Raw genomic sequence first — 27,407 nt, 5'->3', positions numbered from 1 at the left:
CATTTTGTTACACTGCCATTTTAAAGGAGTAATACTATTGGAACTCACCTATCATATACCACACTTCAGTCAATTTACTTGTGTATACATTCCTATGGAACTATATACATATTATAATACAAAACATACATTATAGTATATATTATGTAACATATATAACTATAAATATATAATAAATAAAAATAATATGCATATTAACATATTATATAGTACATAATATGCATATATATACACACATATGTACATATAAAACACCTGTTTGTAATTTAGATCTAGCTTCCACAAAGGAGAGAAAACATCATGTACCCTTTGTTCCTGAGCCTAACTCCACTTGACATAATATACCCCAGGACTCTTGAAGCATCTTTAGTCTTTGACCTCACAACCGTGGTTGTCCTCCAGTTTCTGATGCTGGCATTGCTAAATTTCTTAGCAATTTCCTTTGCATAAAATTCAAAATACCTCCCACGCTTTCCCAAGTTTAAGCAACTATTAACATTCTAAAAGTGGCTGGGGTTCATTAAGATTTGAAATCAGCCACGTCAACCTTCACATGGACACTTAAAATTTGCTAAGGGTTAGACACCTCTCTCCTTGGTACTTACTGCAGCAATTTGTAAATCATCCCTTCATTTCAGTCAGCAGAAAGAACAAGCTAGAGTTCTTCATTCTACTAAAGACTGCTACTTTCTAGAGTTTAGTTCACCTAGATAGATCTGAGTCCTATTCTTTTTTCTTTTTTCTTTTTTTGCAGTCAATCATCGGGCTTGTTTTAATTATATATATTTTTTCTTTATTGTCAAAGTGAAGTACAGAGGGGTTACAGTTTCATGTGTAAGGCAAGTACATTTCTTATCCAACTTGTTACGTCCTCCTTTATTTTCCCCATCTCCCACTCCCCATTTCCCTCCTGCCCCCCATGAGATGTACAGTTGGTTTACACCAATTGGTTTTGTAAGTATCACTATTGCAATGGTTTGTCTTTTAGCCTTTGTCTCTCAATTTTGGTATTCCCTTTCCCTTTCCTGGTTCCAATACATATATATACAGTATCCAGGGTACTGAGATCAGTTACAATAACAGCAGGCATAAAACCACAGGAAGGGAATACAAAAGAAAAAATAGGTACAGTTTCACATGGTATGTTGAAAATAACTACAACAATGATATACTACCTATTTCCATAACTTGGAGTTCATTTCACGTAGCATTATCTTATGTGTTCATAGGGGCATAGAGCTATTGAGCTATTGAGATCTTCTGCTATGTCTATCCTAGCAATGTACTAATTATTCCCTATGAGGGAAACCATAGAGTTCATGTTTCTTTGCTCACTTCACTTAGTATGATTTTATCCAAGTCCTTTCATTGATTTACAAATGGGGCAGTATCATTCTTTATGGTAGAGGCATAGAATTCCATTGTGTATATGTACCACATTTTCTTGATCCACTCATCAGCTGAGGGGCATCTGGGTTGGTTCCATGTTTTAGCAATGACAAATTGTGCTGTGCTGAACATAGTTGTGCTGGTGGCTTTAGTGTGGTCTTGCTTGTAATCTTTTGGGTTGATGCCCAAAAGTGGGACTGCTGGGACATAGGGGAGCTTTATGTTTAGCCTTCTTAGGAACCTCCACACTGTTTTCAAGAGTGATTGAAGAACTTTGCCTTCCTATCAACAATGCAGTAGGGTTCCCTTTTGCTCTCACCCCCTCCAGCATTTATTTTTATTAGTTTTCCTTATTATGGACATTCCTACTGGGGTAAAGTAGAATCTCAGTGTTGTTTTGGTTTGCATTTCTTTTATGGCCAATGATTAGAGCACTTCTTCATGTGTCTCTTGGCCATTCTCATTTCTTCCTCTGAGAAGTCTCTTTTTAGGTCTTTGGCACATTTGTTGAGGGGGCCATTGTGAACTCAGGGCCTGAGCACTGTCCCTGGCTTCTTTTTTGCTCAAGGCTAGCACTCTGCCACTTGAGCCACAGCGCCACTTCTGGCCATTTTCTGTATATGTGGTGCTGAGGAATCGAACCCAGGGCCTCATGTATACGAGGCAAGCACTCTTGCCACTAGGCCATATCCCCAGCCCCGGGCCATTGGTTCTTTGATGATTTGTTTTGGAGGAATTTAATTTTTTGAGTTCTACATATATTTTAGATATGAGGCCTTTGTCTGTTGTATGGCCGGTAAAGATCTTCTCCCAATCTGTGGGCTTTCTGTTTATCTTGCAAACTATGTCCTTTGCCATGCAGAAGCTCTGCAGTTTGATGCAATCCCATTTGTCCAACCTTTCTTTGATTTGTTGTGTTTCTTGGCCTTTATTAAGGAAGTTTCTTCCTGTGCCAAGGAGCCCAAGAGTTTCTCCCATTCCTTCTTGTAATGTTTTCAGGGTATATGATTTTATTTTGAGATCTTTGGTCCATTTGGAATTGATCTTGGTGCAGGGTTATATATAAGGATCTAGTTTTAGTTGGTCACAGGTGTTGAACTAGTTTTGCCAGAACCATTAGTTGAAGAGGCTGCCTTTCTTCCATACTTTTTTTTAGCTCCTTTATCAAAGATTAAGTAACCATAGATCTGCGGGTTCATTTTTGGGTCTTCAGTTCTGTTCCATTGGTCCTCAGGCCTGTTCTTGTTCCAATACTAAGCTGTTTTTTATTACTATAGCTTTGTAATACAGCTTGAAGTTTGGTATTGAAATTCCTTCAGCACTGTTCTTTCTACTTAGGATTGTTTTTGCTATCCGGGCTCTTTTATTGTTCCAAATAAATTTCTGGATTGCTTCCTCTATTTCATTAAAGAATGGTGTTGGAATATTGATTGGCATTGCATTGAATTTGCAGATAGCCCTTGGCAATATTGCCATTTTCACAATGTTAATCCTCCCAATCCAGGAGTATGGGAGGTTTTTCCATTTCCTTAGTTCTGCTTTAATTTCTTTGTTCAGGTTTTTAAAGTTCTCATCATATAGGTCTTTTGCTTCTTTGGTTAGGGCTATTCCTACATATTTTATGTTTTTTGTGGCTATTGCAAAAGAAGTTGCTTTCCTGATTTCAGCCTCGCTCTTCAGGTTGTTGGCATATAGAAAAGCCATCGATCTTTGAGGAGTTATTTTATATCCTGCTACTTTGCAAAGTTTTGGATAAGCTCAAGTAACTTCAGAGTAGACTCTATAGGGTTCTTTGGATGGAGGATCATGTTGTCTGCAAAGAAAGAAAGTTTAACTTCATCCTTTCCTATTTGGATTCCTTTTATGTTTTCCTCTTTCCTTATTGCTGTAGCTAGGAAGTCTAGTACTATATTGAAGAAGAGAGGAGAGAGCCAACAACGTTGTCTTGTTCCTGATTTTTAAAGGAAATGGCTTTAACTTTTCACCACTAAGTATAAAGCTTGCTGTGGGTTTGTCATAGACAGCCTTTATTATATTCAGGCATGTTTCCTGGAATCCTAGTTTCTCCAAAGCTTTCTATCATAAATGGGTGCTGGATTTTATCAAACGCTTTTTCTGCATCTAGCAAAATAATCATGTGATTCTTGACCTTGCTCGGGTTGATGTGGTGGATTATATTGAATAACTTGCGTATTTGAACCAGCTTTGCATCCCTGAAATGAATCCAGTTTGATCATAGTGTTCTGGCTTGTTTTAATTGTAAGGAAATAGGCAGTCATCTTTTGTGATATAATCATCTAAATCAGGAACACCTATGATGATTTTTAAATCATAATAGCAATAACCAACCACTCATAAGCAATGCTATAAAAAAGTACTCAATAAATTTATGCTGAGTAAATATGGAGAAGAGAGAAAATTTATTCACAGTGATGCCACAGAAGTACATATAAGGAATAAACTTATAGAGAGGTAAGTTTGGATCAATATTAGAAAGCATCGTGGAAGAAATATAAATATCTAAGTATTGAGCAGACTTACCTGAGAAGCAGTAAAATTACAGATTACAGCAAGAGGGTAAATAATAATTTAGGAAACCAATATAAGGGTGTGAACTGACCAGATGTTTCTTGTTAGATTATCACTTAGCTCTATGTATCTTGAGATACAATATCAAATCATTGATGATTTGATATTATTGCAGGCAAAGCCAGCTTTCTGGTTGTAAGCCATGTAAAAGGGGTCAAATGTACATGTAAACTGCTAAAACATGCATAGAAAATGTTGTATCTAAATGTCTTCAATATTGTTTTTGCTTTGTCTTTGTTTTTAAACCAGCTTCCTAACCCTAGGGTCACTGGGGTCAAAATCAGCAATGAAGGTTTTGAACTTCACAATCTAAAGTATCTTAATTTCTTTTTAGCTTAACTGTTTCTCAATGCTTTGTCTTTCTTTGCACATGCTCTATGAGCTAGCTTCCAATTTCCTAATTTGTTCTGTAATACCTGGATGAGAACAGTCACCTTTGTAATGTGGAGGTCAGATCAGGCGAGCACCATCATTGACTGTTGAGGGGTGTCAGATTGACTCCATCTCAGATTAGTTAAAGAGAGCAGAAGCTGACTCCCTCTTCACTAAGATCTCCCCCACCCTATCCAGGGAAGTTCCCCTTTGCTGTGATAAGATTGTGTAAACTGCTTGACCACCTGAGTTATGGAAACTTCAAGGTTAAATCTGTGGCCTCCCTTGAGTAGGCGTTTCCACCTGCATCATGTGAGCCCCGCCAAACCCATGCGCCAAGTCTAACTAAAATGATAGGTTGGTTCAAACACTTGTTATGAGGCAGACTGTAACTCCATTGGCCACCTGCGTGTGTCCTGGCATGCTCTGTAAAGTTTTGTAACCTCAATGGCCACCTGCACGTGGCAAGCTTGACCATGTGGTGTTTGCCTTTATAACCCGACCCCAAGCACACTCGGGCGCACTTGGTCCCAGCTTGCGAGTCTGTGCCATTCTGGCTGGCCAGCCTGCTTTTGACAGTCGTGGTTCCAGCTCCGAGTCTGGGCCATGACCCTGGCCGGTCAGTATACTTTTTACTTCACCAATAAATCCATCCTTTTACTTGAGACTGTCTCTGAGTGGTGGACACTTGGAGGCATTGGGGATTCCCCCACCCCTTCAGACCCCATTGCATTGTCATCCCCTCCCTTCGGGGGACTCCATTACAACCATAATATTTGTCTCTGGTCCCTTGTCTGATGAGGTGTGCAGATATCACCTTCAGAGATGAAACTCTTCCCATCTAGCATTAGAGGAATTGTGGGTTACAAACTGGAACCACTGTTTTCTATTAGTCTGAGGTAATGGTTCCATAGACAATGGCCTCAGTGTGCAATCCTGTGGCTTTGTAGTCTACTGGCCTTCTTTTAGGTTCCATGAAGAACCTAGCTAGTCAGACAACTCAAAACCCACTCTGTAGTCTCATCTATCCCACTCTGATATTTAGGCATTTATTTAGAGTTCATTTCCATCCTTTGAAATTTAAACCATTAAAGATCCTTCCCCCTAAGAAAAGTGATAACTACTTGACTGACTCCTCAGAGTGTTAACTCCAGACATGATTGTCTCCTGGGCTACCTTGGTCAAAGAAATAGTCAGCTATCATGTGGAAAATTACTTTGATGAAATGATGAGCTTTAGGTTCACAACCAGGACTCAAGTCATGGAACTGAAAAGCTCTCAGATCAAGCTGAAATGAATGAGTCATGTGATTGATTTTATTCAGAGAACAAAATGAGAAGTACCGGAAAGAAATGAGTGTGTTAACTCACCCTGCTAGAATTCTACCTTATTCTTTGTTCTATCAACCATCCACGGTGACAATGTGGTTATAAGGACAGGGGATTAAGGTTTCACAGTGAATCCAGGAGATGAAAGATGCCTGGGGCTGACACAAAATGCTCAAAAACTCATTCTATCAGAAAGACTCAGGGGCAGAAACATCTGGTCTTAGCTCCCCGCTGTAGATTATCCAAGTCCTGAGTGTCAACAACTTCTATGTGAGTGTCTCCAGAAATGGACATTTAGAGTAACAATGTACACTACTTTTGTGTGTCTAATTGAAGACTTTATTCATTATGTACTTTCTAAGTATCATGAATATTTAATCTGTCATGGATATTTAATTTCTACTTTGTACTTATAAGTTTTTATTTCTATGAACATACATATATTACATATATTTTATGTTTGTCTGACATAACATATAACATAAGGGGAATTAAAAATATTTAGTATTTTAAAAACATAAGTTATAAGAGTAATTATTAATTTTGATATTCTATATATCATAACTATTTTCATGAAACATTGTCTAATTTATCAATTGATTCTTGAGAGTTCCCTATGTCACTTGCTGTAATAGTCATGCAATTATGTATTTGACTGTTTTTTTAATTCACATTTTATGAGCTCTCGGACACAGGATACTTATACTACAATTCTCTAGTCACATTTTACACAATGAGTTGGGCTGGTACCTTATACTTGGCTAAATTTTACAGTTCATAAATAGTTATTCTTAGTTTAATCCTTAAGGAGCTTATAGATGACCAACTTTACAAAAAGAAAAATAATAAAACACACCAATAATCTTTCTTTTCTCCATCCTGAGCAACATAAGCAGGCTTTGCATTTATGATTCATTTCAAGAATCCTTCATTTGAATTGTAAATGAATGCTTATATTGCACAGCAGCAGAGTAGTGAAGATCTGGGATCAGGATGAACAAGACCATTAGATCTTTGAAACAGGTCAAATGTTATCATAGCACCTAGAATGGATAAACAGATAACAAGCTTTTAAGTACTAATTACTTCCTCTTTTATTTTATATATGAATACTGGGAAGAAAAAATAACCAAAAGTCAATTAAATTATATGGCAAAAAAAGAAGTAAAGGGAGAAAGAAAAGAAGGAGGTAAAGGAAAGGAAGGAGGGAATGAGGAAGGAAGGAAGGAAGGAAGGAAAGAGGAAGAGAGGGAGAGAGGGAAGGAGGGAAGGAGGGAGGAAGGGAGGAAAGGAGGGAAGGACAGAGGGAAGAAAGGAAGCATATCTCAAATAATACATGTGATAGCAGGATTAATGCATGAGTCTCTGGGAATGGCTATGTCCCAGGATAGGAAGCATCCTATTAACTTACCAAGATGCAATATATTCATCTACCTGTCTCATGTGCCAACCTGGATAAATTCTTAATCATTATTTCTATGCTACAGTGTTGATTGTTTGCTTCTGATTTTGCTTGCTATTGACTCTTTATACATTAACAAACTTAGCAAGGCATGATTTTCTATTGATAGGTTATAAAGGATTGAACTTACATGAAGTATGATGTTGATAAGTCTCCTGATGATAAGTAATGTGGTGTGTTCATCTTTTCAAATAAGCGATTTGAAAGTGCAATAATGATCTTACAGCTGTGTGTTTCTTTTTTCTTTCTTGTGATTAAAAAAAATTTTATTGGAAAGGTGATGTACAGAGGGGTTACAGTTACATAATTCAGGTACTGAGTACCTTTCTTTTTGAACAGTATCACCTCTTCCCTCCTTTTCTCTCAGTTTTTGCCTCCTGACCTCCCTCCCTGGACAAGTTCATTTTCAACATAGTGTCTAGTGAGTATCACAGCTGAATTAGTTCATCCTTTGTCCCAATATTTCTGTGTTTTTCCTTTTCCAAATCAGATAAACTTATATATAAGACAAAAGGGACAGAAAAATTTAAAAAGCAACAAAAAGGGAAAACATAAATAAAAGAAAATAACACAAAAAATGCTTCCATTTCTTGGAGTTTATTTCTATAAGCATCATCTTATATGATCAGTGGATGTCAGTATTGGGCTTTTGTGATTCTCTCCTAAGAATACCCTCCTTTGGTCTCACTGTGTGAATGTTTTAGCTATTTGTCTTATTTGTTTAGTTATTTGTCTTTTACTGCTCATTGTATTTACTTGTAGATTTATAGGCACATTCTAATGATTACAAATGAGAGAAACAATGCAATTTACATTTCTTTGTGTCTGCCTTACTTCATTGCTGTGTACTTCAATTATCATTATGAGTATATCATCATTGGGTGAAGTCTCTGTTGTAGTCTTCTGGCTATACATTGTTATTGAATTTCTTACCTCCTCTAAGATATTCTTTTCCTTCTAAGTTCACTGAAAGCTATTTATCTGTTGCATTTAAACAAAGAATGGTCAATATTTTACTGTTTGATGGGGTGAACTCTCCTGTTGTACATAGGAATCCATTGTGTCAGCCCACTATATGTCTTGAATTGTGTTCATAGCCCGTCAACATTGCCAATATCTATCAGTTGATCTGTGGTCACACAGATGACCCTAAGAGGCAGCTGTGTGCTCTGTATGATGGTAATTCAGGTTGAGGAGAGGGAAAAATGCAACCAGCCATTGACAGTACAAACATGCTCAGAAAGATGCTATTTTACCTCCAAAATAAACACTGTACACATTATTTGGGGATCCCAATGGTGTTTTTTTTTAACACAAAATAAACTGGAAGCCACTGAAAATGTGAAGTTACATTATATGTAACTTGGTTGTCAAGGAAATCCTGCCCTCATGTATAAAAGGATCAATATTTATGTTCCTTCTTGATCGCTGTTACTGCATAATCATATACTATCCTACAGTAATCCCAAGGCAGGACTCTGAGCCATAGGACATAAGGTCTCTACATATTTAAATCCTAGTTAAGCCAAAGATACTGGAATTACTTAAATATGCCAAGGAAATCTCCACATGTCTGACAAACGAAGCTCCTGTATGTGTAAAATGTAAATCCTCTCTTAAGAAAACAACTGACTTGAAAGGCTTTTGTATCTGTGGATCATGCTGTCAGGATTTTAGTGTCCTAATAACCCAATTCTAATGAGTTCTTATGATTTATTCAATAAGGGCTAAATGTTTTTTAATATAATCATTACTTTGATAGCTAATGCAGTAGCATAAGTATCCTAGTTAATTAGACAAGTCTACATAGAGATGCTATTCAGCACTCATTTTTAGATTTAAAAAAGGATTTCTTTATATCACAATTTCTTCTTTAACAGAAAAACACTATTCCACAAATCATTTGATTTTTTTTCATCCTGAATTGCTTAAAATTTGTTAGGATAATCTGTGAGGTGTAGTCTCTCTCATCAGGTGGATGAAAGACACTTTAATTATAAGGCTGATCTGGAAGGTGAATTGATAGCTGTGAATTCCATTTAGGTTGGTGGAATTATGATAATGGAGTTGAGAATTCACCAAATGCCTCAATAGCAGTGTCATCCCTCTTTATATTCCAGAGATATTATGCCTAATGTATAATGTACATATGCATAGTCTTATTTCTCCTAGAAGACAGTACAATTTATGATTGTCCAAAATATTTAAGTAAATTGCAGCTTCTTAATCTGAGCTCACTTCAAACATATCAACTCAAATAAACAAAGATATCTGTTATTCTAGCTGATTTATCTGACCAGCCTGAGATTGTTACCCAGAAAATATAGTTTATGTCAGACGGACCATTGGCCAAAGGACAATGAAATATAGGACTTGTAGTTTATGTAATTAGGAGTATTAGTGCCACATGAAAATTTTAAACTACTTATGAAGATTTAGGGTTTGGGACTCATGTGGAGTTCATCTTTATTTTCTCCTATCTCCCTCTCACATGGTTACATTCTACACATGTATGTGGATTATTTTAATTTTTCATATTCAGTCAACATATGTGTTCTACTGTAATGGGCATCAAAAATATAGATTAGTGTGCTCTTTACAAACACCTCAGAATTAACAGATGATTGAAATTGAATGTCTTTGCTGTTACCCAGTTGAGAAGTTTTTTGGAAAGTTTAAGGCCATTGCACCCTACTCTCTGAATGGACAGAAAAACTTGGTCAATCATAAAATTTTTTGTCTGCTTTAACTCATTAATACCTGTACTATTCTCTTTGGAGTGTTTTGAAACATTTTAAATTTTATTGTATATACATATATTATTGTATATGTATATATGTGTATATATATCATATATATATAAATAAATATGAGCCAGGAGTCATAATAATACAAGTATAATGGTGTTCATAAGTTAGTGAAGATGAAATGTGAGGATTGCTTGAGGATTTTAGTTTGGTTTTAGTATTTCTGTAGTTCTCAGACGAAAATAAGCTATAAGATAGGAGATGATTTTAAACATCCTGAAAAATAATGATTCTCCAAATTTCTTTAGTAATATCATCATTCCAATTTTTGAATCAATAAAACAATGGTAGGAAAAATTAAAACTATTTAGAGCACACAAATGCACATCACTTTACTACTTGATGGTGTACATGCATTTGTTTCCCTGATCAATACATACTTCTATGGTTCTTCCTAATATAATAGCATACATATGTATTTCTTCCAAGAAATGATTGGGAAATATGAAGCAGACAATTTAAGAGGGCATTATGCATATAATAACAGTAAAAATAACTTTAAAGAAAAAAGGCATCATATATAACTAATGTGTGCACCTTTCTTTTCCATACAAGGAGCCTTTTTCTCTTTGAGTTGAATTGTTGTTAGAAAATGGTTCATTTCTTTTGCCAGTTAAAACAAATTACATACTTATTCTTGTCACACAGCCATCACAACTTGCCCTAGTTAAGTGAGATTTGAATCATTTTATTAACTACAACTCTATGGGTCCAGTCATGAAAGAGGTTTAATATCTTTTACTCTTTCATCCTTATATCCATTTATTCTTTATTTCATTTGACATATAGGAAGCTAAGAATTGAGTCCAGGAAAGACCTAGGAGATGTAAAAGTAGAGAGATACAGTGTGTGTTCTTCCAAAACTTTACCACTGTGAGGAAATCCTTCTCTGAGACAATGCAAATGGCAGGAGTAAAACTGGGGTCACTGAGGCTCTGTGAAATAGAGTAACTGGCCCAGAATGCCCAATAGGTTTTCTCACAGACACCCTAGTTAGGATATGAAGGAAGAGTCATTGACGAGGATATTGAGAATGAACAATAATTGTTATGAACACTACTAATTGTTCTTCTGAAATGGAATCCCCTATATGGAAGGGCATAATCTAGAAGAACAAGATCACATTGTCAAAGACAGTTACTAGTATGTGCGTAAAAGTGGATGTAATTAGTTCGAAGTGATGTGAGAAAGGTAATTATTTAATAGTATTCTATCTGCTCTCTTTAATCTGTATTTTTGGATATATTTGACTCTGAGTTTATGCCGCACCTGAAAAGAAGTTTGAGGTTAATGAGAGAGAAAAGACGACTAGTCCTAAAAAAACAATTGATGATATTCCAAGTGTTTATATATATTTGAACCAATACAGCTCTTCTGGGAATTAGTCCTTAGTAGGAATTTATCTGTACAAAAACAGTTTGTGCTCAGCAAATGACTATTATAATTGTAAATGTTAGAAGAAAGTTCAGCAATATGAAAATAGCACTAAAAATCAAGACATGCAGTATGAAAATTGTTTTATTCTAAAAACTAAAAATAGCAAGTGAAATTATTACATATATTGTGTAGCAAAGCAGTCATTCTTGGTATTTATATAAGGCAAAGGTTCTCTATGGTGAATACACATTGTTCTAAGAGGCCAAAAAATAATGTCAATTTCTAAAATTCTATTTGATTTGAACACTCCTATACTATTTGTACCACTTGCCCAGTAATCTAATCCATTGAAGTACTTGGTAGTATCTCATTGAGTTTATTTCCCAAGGTAGAGTGAAAAAATAATGAGCAATATCAATAGCCCCTAAAGTGGTATAAATTTGTGGAATGGAAAAAAAAAACGTGCTTAATTCTATTGAGTATTTCCTTTCTGAAAAGCATGATGCATAGCAATTCAGACCTATTACCTTGTTTAATCCCTTACCACCTGGACAGCAGCTCCACGTGCAAAGTGATGTGTGTCCTCTTTTTCTCCTGAACAAGCTCAGGTTCCTAGTGTCAAGTGACTCTCTCAAGGTAAGGGACATGTTTGTGGCAGGAACGGAATTTGAAATGAGCTTGTGAGAATCGGCAACCAGAGCGGATAGGCAGTAGGCATTATGCTGCTGCCCATCGGAATCATGAGGCACCTGCAGTTCTTAGAAAGGAAGCCAGACCACACCTAACTGGCTGTTTTGCAAAGTTATGTGTTCTGATGATAAATCTCATGTTCCTCTGTGTGTGTGTGCACGTGTGCATGCGTGCGTATGCATGAGAGAAAGTAAAAGAGGAAAGAGGAAGAATGTGTTCAAGATAAAAATGTTCTTTCTTTTTCCTTTTCATTAATTATCTTTAAGTAGTTGTACGAAGGGGTTTCAAGTCAACACCTCAATTCAGGAGCATAATGCATCTTGATCATTGTCACCCCTTTCTGTTACCAACAACAATGTTGTATAAAGGGAACTCTGAAAGGTGCAGTTTATGGTTTTCCTATCAGATTTCTTAATTCCATAACTCCAGAAAGTAAAAGTGTCCCATGATTTGCTTGGCCTGAGCCTTAAAGTCTGATTCCATTAATTTCAGCTTAGTGAAGCCTATATCTTATTTATGCCTCTACCCTTGACATCTCCACACTTTCCAGTAGGACCACTAGCTTCGGAATCTTTCTCTACCTAACATTCCCAACTCAAATGTCAGCCATCTGAGACAAAATTCATTTTTAAATGAATGAAAAACAAACAGCTAAAGCACAAACAACATCATGTCTAGTTAATTAGAAATGAAACAACAACAGCAATAACAACAAAGACATTACCTGTCAAGTTCTCAATTATCTTCCTACCCAGTTCACCTGGGTAACAAAGCTTTCACATTGAAAGGTGACAACAACATACCATGTCTGATAAAATAAAAATAATGAGTTTCCTCTGCTTTTGTTGCAAGGGGCCATTCGCAAGTTTATCATCACTGAGGTGGAAACCAGTCATTGCTCAGCCTGCATTAGTGTCATGATATTACAATTGTGATTCACTCAACAGCTTGCTGCAGACAGAAATTCCTATAAATAAGCTCCTCATTCAGAGTGCCACAGAAACTGCTCAGGCGACTGGCAGCAGCAGCATAAATATTGATCATCATCATCATCATTGTAATTTATATTGGCATAAAATTCTCCTTCTGAAGCATTTAAATGGTGCTGAATATTTCCCTCAAATTTGTCCTAATTCATAGGTAAGCATGACTGATGTTTATCTCTGCCACAAGATAGAAAAACAAGAAACAAATTAAAAGCATAAGCCGGTTTGAGGTAGAAAATAATGTCTAGCTCTTTAGAAAACAAAAATTGATGGTGTATTATTTGAGAGAAAAAAAGAGACTTTGGCAAGTATTTATAATCTTGTGGTAGGCACTATACAAGTAAGAAATGATCATTTTCAAATTCAAACATGTGTGGTTCTCTTGGATAGTACTCTAAGTCAGTGGCTTGGAGCTTAATGGCATTTATTGATACACATTGCATAAAACAAACGTTTCCTTTCTCATGCTTCTTTTACTTTCAGGTGCCTCAAATTCTCAAACTAATTTATAACCAGCTTTTAAAAAGCAAATTTCATAGTGTTCTAAATTGAGATTATTGTGAGTTTCTGGGTCTGTCTAGCTATGGAATTGGCTGAAGACACGCTTGCTTATTTTCATGTGCACTACCTGTACTGCAAGGACCTGAAGCCTTGCAGATGGGACTGTCAATTGGGAACACAAGTTGACTTTGTGAGGCCTTGAGGAAGATGGAGATCATATGCAAAGACAGATTTTTGGGAATGTTAACATTCATCTTTTCTTTTTTTCTGAATAATTACTTATTTATTGTCAAAGTGATGTACAGAGGGGTTACAGTTTCATACATAAACCAGTGGGTACATTTCTTGTGCAATTTGTTTCCTCTCCCTTTTCCTCTCCCCCCACGAATTGTTCAGTTGGTTTATACCAAATTGTTTTGTAAGTATTGCTTTTGGAGTCATTTGTCTTTTTATCCTTTTTCTCTCAATTTTGATATTCCCTTTCCCTTCCCTAGTTCTAATACCAGTATACACAGTAGCATTCATCTTTTCTACTCACATGAAATAAGCAAAATCAGAGCACATTAAAGAGCCCTAAAGCAATCCCTTGGAGCACTGGATCAGCTGACTGGATCCTCATTACACCTTTGTAGTGGGTACTTAGATTATTTTGTCCACTTGTGATATAATCATAAAATTCCTAAATTGGGATATTTACTTGCTTTCAAAGTCATATTGATTAAGTTGCCCAGACTTGGGAAATCTTCTTTCATAGTGTATATTATATGATGTTTCATACTGTATATTTTATGATGATTTTAGGATGTTAGTAAAACTAGTCACCCTTAAAAGGAAAAGGCTACTATCTTGTTACCTATAGCACTCAGAATGTAATCACATAATCTCTTAGTTAAAAAGCCACCCGACTGTATTGTTATTTTTTTAGTTTAAAAATGTATAAATCAGCTGACAAGAAGCATACTTTCCATTGTCATAAAACCAACATCACCTTCTCTGTGTTTTCACAACACATAGCAATTTTTCTGGGAATCCAACCATGGCAAGTGTTCACATAGACGTTGTAGCTTCTTCTATTTGAGAGGAGGGGCTACTGACAATGGGGAAATGTTTGACAAATTCTAGATTTGAATTCTGAAATTTTGCTTCAATTCTAAAAGGGCCTTATAATTTTTTTAATCCCTACCACCACCGTTTTACAAAAATGACTAACAGCGGTTTTATTTTGAAGAGCTTGAGGAGACAGTGGGAAAAGCATAGATCGTAAAATTTTTCCAATTATAACAGGGATGTTTCACATTATCAAGACTGCTACTGTGCAGGCTGAGGACAGGGCTGAAAATGGTGGCTCACACTTACAGTCCTGGCATCTGGAAGGAAAGACAGGAGAATTTAAAAGTTCAAGGTTAAATTGAGGTAAATAGCAAGACTGAGGCTTAAAAGAATTACATTTAACATGAGTACTTTGTAGAAAAAAGTTTTCAGCTTTCTTTACATATTTAAGAAATAAGCATTAGTGAATTGCACATGGGAGTTTTATTTTGATACATGCATGTATTCATAAAAAGTAACTAGGAAAAAGTTTTTGTTTTCTATTTCTCAAAATAGGTCCTCTTTAAAGATATAAATCAGCCAAGGTGCCAGTTCACACTTACAATTCTAGCTACTCAGGAGCCTGAGATCTGAGGATCATGGTTCAAAGCCTACCCTGGCAGGAAAGACCATGAGACTCTTATCTCTAATTAACCACCAGAAAACCAGAGTGGAGCTGTAGTTCAAGTATTAGAGTGCTAGACTTGAGCTGAAGAGCTCAGGAACAGCACCCAGGCCATAAGTACAAGCCTCCAACTGACAGAAAAAACAAACAAACACAAAAATCAATGCTGGGTATGGTGGTACATAACAGTAATTCAAGCAAAGTGGTAGGAGGGTCACCATCTTGGATTCTAGGCAAAAATATGACATCATATAAAAAAACACAAGAAAAGCAAAAGAACTGGGGGCATGGCTGAAATGGTGAAGCACCTGCCTAGTAACCACATGGTCTGGAATTCAAACACCAGAATCCCCCACCTGCTTCTGAACCCAGCAAAACAAACAAACCAACTTCAAAGTAAATGAACACATTGTAAGTTTGTAACCCTAACCTAGGCACACATCATAAGTATTCTAACTTCTGAATTCCTTAGAAGCCTGTCTCAGTGCTAATAATGATATGGCAGGGAGAAAGTTTTTTAATCTGAAAGAAACAATCTGAAATATATTGTGAGAATATTGTACATGCACAGAGATGGATTTGCGCAATGCATATCCAAAGAATTGAAATTTTCCTTTCTATAGGAAAGACTTATGAAAGGAAGCCCCAAGATTAGGGCTGTAATTTCAGTGCTATGGGATTTGGGGTAAGTGTGAAGTTATTATAGATTTCTCTCATAACTCATCATCATGTTAAACCGCTGATCAACAGATTGTGTATCACTCTGCTCAAGGACATAATTGGAGTCAAAGTGCATCATGGATTTCTGTTCCCTTCCTTGAGCCTGAGGTATCTCCAATACCACAGCATTATTGATAGAGATCAGCATTTCTCACAATTGCTTCTACTCTTTTTGTCCCAGTTCTCTGGTTCTGTCATTAAATTAATGACATTATATCCAGCAGCTTAAACAATAGGAATTCATTTTCTCACAGTTCTGAAGGTAGACCATCAAGGAAGAACATGCCAGCTTGATGCAGACATGACAATAGCTCCCTTTCTGGCTTAGAGGCCACCATCTTTTCTCACTGTGGCTCATGTGTCAGTTCCCTTTGTGGGGGGGGGGAGAGAAAGAAAGACAGAGAGAGAGAGAAACTTCCCTTTCTTACAAAGTCCTCAGTTCCATCAGAATAGGACCTACCCTTATAACCCCACTTAATCCTAACTGCTAAAGGCCTTATCTACAAATACAGTCATACTTATGTTCAGGTTTCAACATATAATTTGTTTTTCTTTGGGGGGGTCGAGGGTGGTCCCTGTATCATTTACTCTATTGCAGCACTGGCCAGAGTTTAGGAGGACTCCAGACAGTTTTGGCTTATGATATTTATTGTATCAGAAATGAAACTGAGTAAATTCAAAGTACAATGCACAGTGCACATTTCATTGGTTGTTGGGAAACCTTTGTGACTGAGGGGAGTAGAGTAGAGAATGAAGAGTGGCAAGGCATTCTAGTACTATTTTTAAAATAATTCTGATGTCCCAAGGGCTTAGTAATTCCAGGAACCACATCCCCCACCCCCACCATTAGAATCTTTGAAAAATCCCTTGAACAGAAGAAAACAATTATAGACCTGTGTGTGTGTGTGTGTGTGTGTGTGTGTGTGTGTGTGTGTGTGTGTATCTGGAGTTTGAGGATCTTTTCCTTATTCTAAATTTAAGAAAAAACACAGAAATTGTAGGGCCAGCCCTTTTTTCTGCATTCTGCCACCTCATTCTTCTGCAGGAACCCCAGAGCTGGTGTAAACTTTCATTTTCATCTCTACTACTAACAATTTTGCTTTTAGAACAAAAATCAACTTCAGAACTGTGCTCAGGAGCCAGATAAAAGTTAGACAGATATTGATTGTGCCAGGAATGGCAGCAGGCTTAGGTCCTTGTCTTCTCTTTTCCCATCAAACTTCTCCTTTTCAAAGGCCTGTGCATGCACACACATACTACTAAAACATTTTGTAATATTAATTTATTCTGGAGATCAGGGGAGAAAGAGAGGCCAAGAAAACTGTTGCATTACAAAATATTGCATTAAGAAGATTTTCAGCTTTATTACTATTTTTGTTGGAGAACAGAAAACTTAGAAGAAAACAGTATCAATTGCCTTTTTCCCCCACAATCAAATCTTTCTCTTTGATCTTCTGCCCAATTACTCAAGGAAAAGGATTTACTATTTTCTCATTCTAATATCCATCTGGTTGGTGGAGAAAAAAAAAAGACTGAATGAATAGCTCTTTGATTCTCCTGGTTCACGTTAGAATATTTTCAAAGTAATAGAACCCTCTTTTAGAAAACCAAAATCTCCTTCCTTCTCTCCATCTTGAGAAGCTAAGTAATTACTTGTATTCCAGTGATACAATATTCTGAACTACTAAATATCATTTTAAGGCATTCTTTTAAATGACAGAATGACGAAAATAAACAGCAAGCCCTTTGCCTCCTGGCCACAAAAGAAGATCGAGTTCAGCGAAGATCTGATATATCAATAGCAGAAGGCAGCCCTGAATGCTAAATCAAATTACACCTTTTCCTGTTGGGATTTCAACATCTGCCTCTGTGTAGATTGATTAGAATAAAGCAGGCCATCAGAGGCCCTTTGTCTGTGTCTGACTGGGTGAAAGCTGACAGTGGCCATCAGATTACCCACCAAGGGGCAGCTGGGAGATGGGAGTTTGACAGCTGACTTCATTATAATTCCTAGGCTGCAGACTTCCATGGATTTGTCCTTTAATTGAGCTGGGCCAGAAAACTGCCCAGAGAGGAAATGAGAGGGAAAATGGTTGGATACTGATAACATAACAGAAAAGGTAGCAGGTGAACCATACTGCATGACAGAACAGACCAGAGCCACCTTGAGAAGAAATGTTTTGATATGTTGGGTATTTCCATCACTGGAATTGAAATCATTGTAACTTACAAGGTCTGAGACAATCTTTTTATTCATAAGAAAATTTACACATTCTTAAGTTATTCCTTGCTTACAAAAATACTCTGACGTATCTGCCTACTACTTCCTTTTTCACTTACTTTTTAAACGCAATGTAGCAATATTAGGTTGTTTAAAATTTTAGGAGAAATTAGGAGATTTTCCTGTTTAAAAAAATGAAAGGTTTGCTATTTTAAATACAATTCTGGAGAGGCTTCTGATAAAAAATTCCAGATGGAAACTGCAGATTGTATAATTACACATGATTCAATATGCATAGATATATTCACAACATAAAACAGTATATGGTGAAATGTTCCTTAGTAAAACTTCTCAGACTGAAAAATCAATGGCAATTGGACTTAATAAAATATATATGTCAAAATAATCCACTATTTCTTATTTCAGAAAAGACACTTTTAAATCACATCCAGAGTGAAAATTTTAAAGATATTTATTTGAAGAATACGTTATAATAGTGTTTGTCATTAAATGTATGTTTGTCTATAATTTATCTTTATTTACTTCTAGCAAAATTTTCTCCAAATTCACAAGTATCTCTATGATATAATTGCTAAAATTTACACAGGTTATAAATAAATAATGTAAATTGTTTACTTTCAGTGTTATACATCTTTTTATTTATATTTATATATTTATTTATAAATCATTTTATTTATATTTTGAATTTGTTACTAAATTAATAAGTTAGCCAGTGATTTTACATCTGCATTTACCAATATCTAGCTTTTATTGTCAAAACACTTTAAAAGTTCATTATGAACGAACTTTAAATTTATTTCCATTAATAATAATGATAATTATTATTATTATTATTATTATTTTACCATTACTGGGGTTTGAATTCAGAGCCTCAATCTGTCACTTGACTTCTTTTTTTTCACTCAAGGCTGGAGATCCACCACTTGAACTACACTTACACTTCTGGCTTTTTGCTAATTAATTGGACATAAGAGTCTCATGTACTTTTTTGCCCCAGCTGGCTTTGAACTGCAATCCTAACACTTTCACATTCCGAGGGAAACATAGAAAAAGAAAGCTGATGAAGTGGTGTATCTTTAAGGTAACATAACAAATATATTGGCAGAGAAGCAGATCTGAGTATATTTGGCATAGTTACTGAATTTTGTCCATGGATTCCAAATACTACCCTGCTTGCTGTCACTAGGGGTCTATTTCTCCTGTATTTCATACTGAAATGAAATATTATCCTACAACCTTATATTTATTAGGTTTCCAAAACTTCTTAACAAAATACAACTTGCCAGTACAGGAAAGAAATATTGGTAGCATTATTTTGAAAGTTATCATTATTTTCTTTCAATATTTAGAAATTGTAATTTTATAAGCATATGAATGAAGATAGATCAGTGGCTTATCCCACATAAAGGACAAGGGTCAATCTTTATTTAAGTAATGAATTTCCAACTATACACAGCTGTTTAACTTTACTGTGCTAGCTAGGTTTTTCATAAGAAATTTACAGTTATCTTTTCCCCAAATGTCTATTAATACATAGAAATAATATACACAACTGTTTAACTTTACTGTGCTAGTTACCTAGGTTCTTTTTTTTTTTTTTTTTTTTTGGCCAGTCCTGGGCCTTGGACTCAGGGCCTGAGCACTGTCCTGGCTTCTTCCCGCTCAAGGCTAGCACTCTGCCACTTGAGCCACAGCGCCGCTTCTGGCCGTTTTCTGTATATGTGGTGCTGGGGAATCGAACCTAGGGCCTCGTGTATCCGAGGCAGGCACTCTTGCCACTAGGCTATATCCCCAGCCCCACCTAGGTTCTTAATAAGAAATTTACTGTTATCTTTTACACAAATGCCTATTAATACGTGGAAATAAATGAGAATAAAAGTTCCCCTGAGATAGTAAGAATGCCACAGCAAGAATGCCACAGCTACATATATGTATACCCTAGTTTTGATTCCAAAAAATTTATTTACTTTTATTTACTTATTTATTTTTGGGTGTGTGCTGGTACTGGGGCTGGAACTTGGAGCCTAGATGCTTTACCTGAGTTTTTTCACTTGAGTCTATTGCTCTACCACTTGAGCAACACCTCCATTTCTGTCTTTATTGTGGTTGGTTGGAGATAAATGTCTCATAGACTTTTCTGCCCAAGCCAGCTTTGAACCATGATCCTCAGATCTCAGCCTCTTGAGTAGCTAGGATTATAGGTATAAGCAGGCACCTGATTAGTCCAGTTTTAAAATATTCCTTAGAAACACAGATGATAAAGTGAGATTTTTAATCTTTATAAGAGTTTTATAAGGCTTTTATTGCATTTATCCCATCTGTCAACACTGTTCAGTAAATACTCAAATTTCTATATCATAAAAGATATGGTGCTGTCTTCCTTACATCAAGGTTGAGAAATATATTTGTCATATTTTCTGAGATGTACCATTTATCCGCAGCATATTGCTTAGTAATTTGATTTGTAATAAGATCATCAGGATTAGGAATATGATTATATGTTTAGAGGCTAAACATGCAATACATGTTTTTTCTACAGTCATATGTTTAAAGGGTAAGCACACAATCATAGAATGAAAAAAAAGAATAACTGGGAAAATCGATCCCCCAAATAAGACTTTATTAAATATATGAGTGCATACATGGTTATGGAGATGTTTAAATTTTAAGCCATCTTCATCAGAAACTTTTATCATTCATCAAACTATCTAAGACTAAGGATATGATTAAAGAAACATCAAATAATTGATATAAAATATATGCACACTTTTTTCTGTGTGTACATGTGCATATATTCGGTGAAAAGCAGATTTATGCACATATACATACACTGAATATATTTTCAGTGAATAAGTAAGTGCACACACATACAGTTTGAACTCAGGGTCTTACACTTTCAACAGTGATGTTCTAATATATGGGCCATGACTCTAGCCCCATTTTGCTACTTATTTTGGAGATGGAGAGTATTGAACTTTTCTTCTCAGGCTGGCTTTGAACTTCCATTCATTGGATCTCAGCCTCCTGAGTAACAAGGTTTATGGCACGGGCCACTGACCCCTAGCTCAAAGAGTGTTTTTTAAAGGAAAACTTCTATTAGATAAAGAATTTCATGTTCCTTCTGTGGCTTTTTTAGTCATGTCAGTGTAACTTACCAATCCTGTAGAAAAGTCTAAAAGCCAACTTTGAGTGTATTGCTATTACTTTCATTCAAATTATTTAACTCTCTGGGAATTTGAATTAGACTAACTCAATTTTATTACCAGTTTCTCTGCATTTCCTAATGAGTTGTTTTTATTATTGTTGAAAAATGTATATTGAAATAAGTTTAGTCAGTAGGGCCTATGATAGCTATAAAACATTTTATATATAATGAATATTCACTTACCAATGTATAATCAATACTGAAAATTATTTTTAAAGGGAGGTAGTCATTATGGACTTAAAGGATAGGACATAGCAAGTTATCAAAGAGAAAAGTGGTAAATTCTTCATCTCTTGAGAACTAAAAATATCTGCTAAGTATTGGAAAACTCTAGGAAATATTTCTATTACACTTTTGCAGTATAAATACTGAGCTACACATTCAAAAGCAAGTCAATTGGGAAGATGTTCCTGAGAGTTGCAGTAAGAAGGCACTTGACCAACCTACTTGATAACTTAATTCTTTGGGATTCATTTTATATAAATCAAAAGGAAGTTTCAAAAAGAAGGGTAAAATTTTCTCTGTTGATTACAGTTCAGTGAGGCTGAATTCTCATTCTCATTCTATTAAAGACTTAAAAGTTGGCGTAACAGATATGAAATTAAGCATGCCAATCTTAGTCTGTTGGCTAAGATCAAGTGAGAAAATTGTAAATTTCAATTATAAATTACAAATTATAATATAATAGTAAGTATCACCTGTCCTAGTTAACATGGTTAATAATTTTAAATAACATTAGAATTATCTATTTTATAATATTGTGGCCCATGCTATTATATAGTTTTTTATTCGGGGTGAGTAAACAGAATTCATATTCTATTTTCATACATGTATATAAAGTACCTTGATCATGTTTATCCTCCTTTTATTCTTCCATATTCCTCTTTCTGCTCCTGCTGCTGTCCATCCTAAATCAGTTCTCATTTTACACCTCTTTTATTCACTTTAATGTCTAGGTTCTGTATAGGAAAGAAAGCACGTAGTATTCCTCTTTCTGAGTCTTGTCTTTCATTCCACATGATGGGCTCCAACATGATGAGCTCTATTCTCTGGAAAATGATACCGTTTCATGCTTCTTTTTCAAATTATATTTTAATCCAAGTAGTTATACAAAGAAGTTACCATTGAACAAATTAGTTTATAAGTACAATGCATCTTGCATCATCCTCCTATATCCAACATCCCTCCCAATGCACCCCTCTCCTCAGTATTCCAAGTTTCATAGGATATGCATCAAAAATAGAACTGGAATGTCACTCTTCTTTAAGGGTATACTCAACCTTCATATTTTATGATCTCTATATTTTATATACCGTGTTTTTGTATTCATTAATTGATGAGCACCTGCATTTATTCCATGGTTTGTCTATTTGAAGCATCAAGTGAACATACTATAAACAGGGAACTGAAGTTTGTCAGTATTATATGCTGACATATGTTCCTTCTGATATAATCCAAGGTATGATATATCTAGAGTGGCATAGGTAATTCTATTTTTATTTTTATTTTTATTTTATTTATTTATTTTTTTTGGCCAGTCCTGGGCCTTGGACTCAGGGCTTGAGCACTGTCCCTGGCTTCTTCCCGCTCAAGGCTAGCACTCTGCCAGTTGAGCCACAGCACCGCTTCTGGCCGTTTTCTGTATATGTGGTGCTGGGGAATCGAACCTAGGGCCTCGTGTATCCGAGGCAGGCACTCTTGCCGCTAGGCTATATCCCCAGCCCCTATTTTTATTTTTTTGATGTACCTCCATATTGATTCCCACAGTGGCTGCACTACATTTGTTGTTGTTCATTTGTTTGTTTTTTGAAGACAGCCAATGCTGTTTTGTTCTGTGTTTCCTTTATGACTAAGGATGCTGAATATTTCTTTGTTTTTATGAGCCATTTATACATTATGGGAAGAAAGTAATAACATTGGTAGATATAAATTGGGAATTTATTTCTGTGATTTCTCATGCAGAATTTTGAGTATTTTCAAGATTATTAGGAGTTATGTTATTTGTGTGTGTTCAAACCTTGTTAGAAAATGATTTTAATGAAGTATCAAATAGAAAAACTCATAACAATCAGAAAACCAGTCTAATGATCTCTTGAATGAGCAAATATTGATTTTAGTGCTAGAATATAAAATATCTAATAAATGTAACACATTTAGACACCATGTACTCTCTTCTGACATATCTGTTTTCCCTTTCATCAGATCTGAAACATCAAGGGATGCATAATCATACAACTTCAGGGGCAAATTTCAGACATATTCCATGTGAATTTTCTGCCAGTTATTATGCAATGAGTGAAGTCTTCCACTAGCATCTGTTCTGGAGAATCTGTAGCTGTTTGCCAGTTTATTTCATTATCTTTCCAGCAAAACCTGAGCATTTCAGACTTATTAAAGTTATAGCTCTAAATGCACTGTGAAACTTTGATTTAAGGTCTGCTCTAAGGCATATATCACAGGAGAAAAATCAGTGGGGAAATAATTGGCTTAAGTCCAGTAGTGGAGATCATGGTCAGAGGTATGATGTTTGCCAGAATCCTTGGAAAATCATTGTATCCACTTATCAAAATCACCACAAGCAAGAAAAAGGGGATCCAGGTCTAACATCTTTGTACTTTTCACAAAAGCTAGGGTAGTAACAGACTTTGTTCAGATGAGATTGTGAAGTTTCATGTCTGAATGAACAAAGAAATGGCACAGGCTCCAGGTCAGAACAATCACCCTACAACCTAGTTTAAAATGGGAGTTTTCATGTGGTGTTCTCCCTGTAGTAGAGTTGACTATTATTAAACTCAAAATGATCCTGAACTATGACTGTCCAGATCCTTAAAACCTGGGTACATTTTTATTTCTCTAGATACCAAATCTAGTAGGACTAAAAACAGAATCTTTCTTCCCAAGACATAGTAGAATTTAACTTTTGTGGTACATTTTTTTTACTGTGAATATTTTACAATTGAAGTCCTGTAAAAATATTATCATCATTTACTTAAAAGGCAAGTGTAAAATATCAGACTAAACATTGAAGTATTGCCTTAAAATTTCATTCTCACCAATAAATTAGCCTGTCCTAATTTTATCTAAGTATTTTATTATTTAAAAATATACAGGCCAGGCACACTGGTGTACTGCAGCTACTCAGAAAACAGAGAGGGAGACAAGAGCAACTGGAGGCCAACTTGAGCAAAAGTTAGCAAGATCCTAATTCATATTTTCTTCACATCTTTTGAGATAATAATACAGAGTTTTCTTTTTTGTGTGCAGTGTAGTAAATTATGTTATTTGATTTCAAATGCTATATAAGCTTACATTTGGGGGCTAGCTTTCATTTAAAGTATAGTTTTCTTTGTCTATCTGACTTTGCCACCCCCCTCTTCCCCTCACCCTTGTTTCTGTATATGTTCCATGATACCCTTTACAAAAAGTTTTGTCAAACTTAAGTTTAGGAAAACTAATTTCCTTGTAATGTTTCAAGTTCCATAGTACTATTTCTACTTTATTTGATGAAACATAACTTTGGGTAATATGTTCCTATTGTTTTGTGGGGCAACAGTGTTAAAAACACATGTGTGTGTGTGTGTTCCAGTCCTGGGTCTTGAACTCAGGGCCTGGGCTCTGTACCAGAACTTCATTTTGCTCAAGGCTAGCCCGTGGAGGCACAGAGCCACTCTAGCCTTTACTGAGTTGATTAGAGATGAGAGTCTCACACATTTTTCTAACTGGGCTAGCTTTGAACCACAAGCTTTGACTGGTGCCTGGCTGTGCTTTTTATTTTTTAGAGGCAGAATATAAAGATTATTTGTTTCATCAATAAAATACCTTGGTTGTTTGTGTGTTTTAATAAATTAGTTGATTTCCTTTAAACTTGTAAATCTATTTGCACTAAGTTGTTTATAATTCTTTACATTATCTTAATATCTATAGTCTTTTATAGTGGTAGCACTTCCTACAATCCTCATACTGGTAATTTTTCTTTTGTCCAGCTCAATCTGGCTGGAAGTTTATGGTTTATATTCATTTTCTCAATTAACCAGCTTTAGGGCTCATTTTGGTTATCTTGCTTCTGTTTTATTGCTTTTTACTTTGATATAGTTTAACCAATTCTAGTAACATTTAAGTTTAAATTGTAATGTCTATAAAACCTGCCAGGTACATGTTTGAATGCTGAATATTTTATTTCAAAATTTTGTCTGTAAAGTGCCAATCTTCTTCGTGTGAGAGGAAGTATGAATGAATAATTTTTTGCCAGTTTTTATCCCAGCTTTTGGCATCATACAGACAGAATAGGATGTAAATGGTTTTGAAATGAAATTCGTCCAGAATTTTAAGCTTACCAGGAAAAACTACTTAAATAAATGAAGTATCGTCTTCCTAAGGATATTTGCTTATTTATGTATTCCAAGCTTCTTATTTATCATTTTGTCTGAAGACAAGTTAGATCAGTGTTAAGTAGTTAGAAATTCCAGCCATATAATACCTGCCAACAAAATATATTATCTGAAAGTTTTGCAACAATAAGTATTATTTAATTGAGAAAGCATGCTACATATATAATTCATAAAAGTCCTTTAAAATATGAACACTATGCTATTTCTCATGGGAATTATAACCATAACAACAAAATTCTTTTTTACTTAAAAAAAATGTTGGTGGTACTGGGGCTTAACTCCAAGGTCTTGTGCTTGCTAGGTAACCATGCTACCACTTGTGCCACCCATAGACTCTTGCATTTTTTTCTTATATAAGCTCTAATCTTTATATTAATTTACTCTGTGTGGCCGGGTATATGCCACCAGTTTCTGCCTTCTTTGTTGAAATGGGGCCTTTGCTGACTTTGTGCTTTGCATGCTTGGAACTGGTATTATCTACCTCCTGGGTGATAGGATTTTCCAGGCATGGGCCACCATGCCCAACTCAGAAAAAGATTTCTTGATAATTATCCAATGATTTACAAACGTCAGATTCTTTGTAACTCTCCATGTAAAATGTGAGTGTCAATGTAACAGGAATTCTCCTTCAGTGCAATAGTGGAGGCCAGGGCCAGATTGGAGATGGTTGATAACACTGTGATCAAAGGGATCACAGCCTATTAAGGGTTTTCAAAAGAAAGGAGATATGATCATAAATAAAAGGGAGTGTAGAGTAGAAAAGGATTTTATTCTATTTTTTTAATAAGAGGATTGACTCATTCAAAAGGCAATGGACAAGGTCTTCTAAGAGTGTGGCAGGAAGAGGAAGAACACAGTGTTGAAATGCATATGAGAAGAGGAAGGAAAAGTCCATACTAGACACAGAGAAACCATTCATGAGTTTAAAAACAAAAAGAAAGTAAGGAAGGAAACTCCAGCAAATTTCTTGTAACAGGATGGAAGAAGAAAAGAATCTGTGCTACTACTTTTTAATCAAGATATGATAGAAGTACACATTCTCTGGATTAGAGTCATAGCAAAGAAAGTGGGAATAGTAAATGGGAATCAAAAGCAATTTAGTCAATACTAACAGGAAGTTGTTCTGTATTAAATATCCTTTTTGTAGTTGAGGGTGGGAGTACAGATATGGATGAAAGAACACAAGAGTTAGCTGGACCTCCAACTTGAATACATGGATGGATTGCAATGCTGTTTGCTATCACTATTACTGGAGGACTAGACTGGAGACTATTTCAATGAAAGATCTCATGTGTGAAAAAAAAAATCCTGGAAATGTAGACCTGAACAACCACAGGATGAACCACAAAGAACCTGTACTTAGGACAGCATTTCTTCTCATCAGGATAGAAATGAAAGGCATAGCACAATATCTTATACGAATACCATGATGCAGTTCATAATGTTTTTTTTTTGTTTTTTTTATTTTAAATTTATTTGTTTATTAATTGAACACAAATTTTTTTGACAAGGTGTTGGGCAAAAAGGGTGCAGTTACATAGTAGGGCAGTGTATACATTTCTTGTGATATCTTATGTCCTGTTTTTCTATCTCTTCTCTAGGTCAGGTAGACATATATACAATACACAATGTACAGC

Source organism: Perognathus longimembris, chromosome 6 (genome assembly GCF_023159225.1).
Source record: "Perognathus longimembris pacificus isolate PPM17 chromosome 6, ASM2315922v1, whole genome shotgun sequence".
Taxonomy (NCBI): domain Eukaryota; kingdom Metazoa; phylum Chordata; class Mammalia; order Rodentia; family Heteromyidae; genus Perognathus; species Perognathus longimembris.
Note: the sequence above shows the minus strand (reverse complement) of the source record.